This window comes from Poecilia formosa, unplaced genomic scaffold, assembly GCF_000485575.1.
Source record: "Poecilia formosa unplaced genomic scaffold, Poecilia_formosa-5.1.2 Scaffold14, whole genome shotgun sequence".
Lineage (NCBI taxonomy): Eukaryota > Metazoa > Chordata > Actinopteri > Cyprinodontiformes > Poeciliidae > Poecilia > Poecilia formosa.
In genome coordinates, this window is record NW_006799953.1 from 1,760,693 (window position 1) to 1,761,735 (window position 1,043).

The 1,043-nt window shown below is 40.8% G+C and overlaps 1 protein-coding gene across 1 annotated transcript in view; it reads left to right on the top strand.

Moving 5' to 3' along the window:
- Positions 1-1,043, top strand: part of gabrb4 (gamma-aminobutyric acid type A receptor subunit beta4) — a 62,692-nt gene that overhangs the window by 14,703 nt on the left and 46,946 nt on the right. The gene's annotated exons all lie outside the window — the stretch shown is intronic.

Genomic DNA, 1,043 nt, shown 5'->3' on the forward strand with positions numbered 1-1,043 from the left:
AAAAAAAAAAAAAAAAAAAAAAAAGGGACGCATATGGCCCTGAAGCGGGCGCCAAGCACTGAATAGTTTATTTGCAACAATAGCTGTTGTTATCATCTTCTCTTGACCTGCCAGACGAAGGCACACAGAAGCAGATCGGTCGCCGTTTCGTGTTAATCTGCTCTCCTCGCAGGTGTCAGGGACTGTGTAATTATTGGTCAGAAAAAGAGCCGGATCATCTGACGCCACGTCCATAACCGCCATTGATTTGTGCGTGGGGGCACGGGGAAGCATGTTGAGAAATGGGCCACCAGTGTGCAGGCTTGCTCGGGATTTATTTCACTTTGCTGGTACCAATACGATACGTCAACAAGAAAGATCTGAAGACGAGTGAATGTCCTGTCGGTGTGGGAAGAGATACCGTATGAGTACTCGGCTCTCGGCTCTCTGGCCTCGTTCACGCGTTTGTCCTTCTGGAGGACATATTTCAAATGAACCTGTCATCGCCGGAATGAGTTTTATGATCTCAGAGCGCACCATTAACAAAGCACGAAGGGCGACATATCGCAGATGCTTTGAACATGTCATTTTTCTAACTGTGTTCTTTACCAAAAGAGCGGATACTTCCCATTTATGCAAAGTACGATCTGTGGGGTTCGTTTAATACACACATGTTAAAATAGACCTGCTGACTGTGCAGTAAAGTCCCTTTAATGGTGTTGAAGGTCCACCCACTATTAATAGTAAGTTTGTATCCTCAGGGTGTACTGATTCAAACTTTTTTAACACAATGACTTTGAGAAAAGCTAACATAAAATAAAAACAAAAACGTAGGCATTCATCTACCAGTTATAGTCATTGTTCAGCAATGTCAACACTATGGATATGTAAAAATATCTTCTTCTTTTTTTTACCGCCCTGGGCAAGGAAAGCACAAAGCTGTGTGTGTATTTTTAAAAATATATATATTATCATGATATGTTTGATGTTGAAGTTTGCCTTGATGAAAATCATTAGAACTCGTTTTCTTTAGATTTTTTTGTTGTTTTCATTAGCTGAAAAAA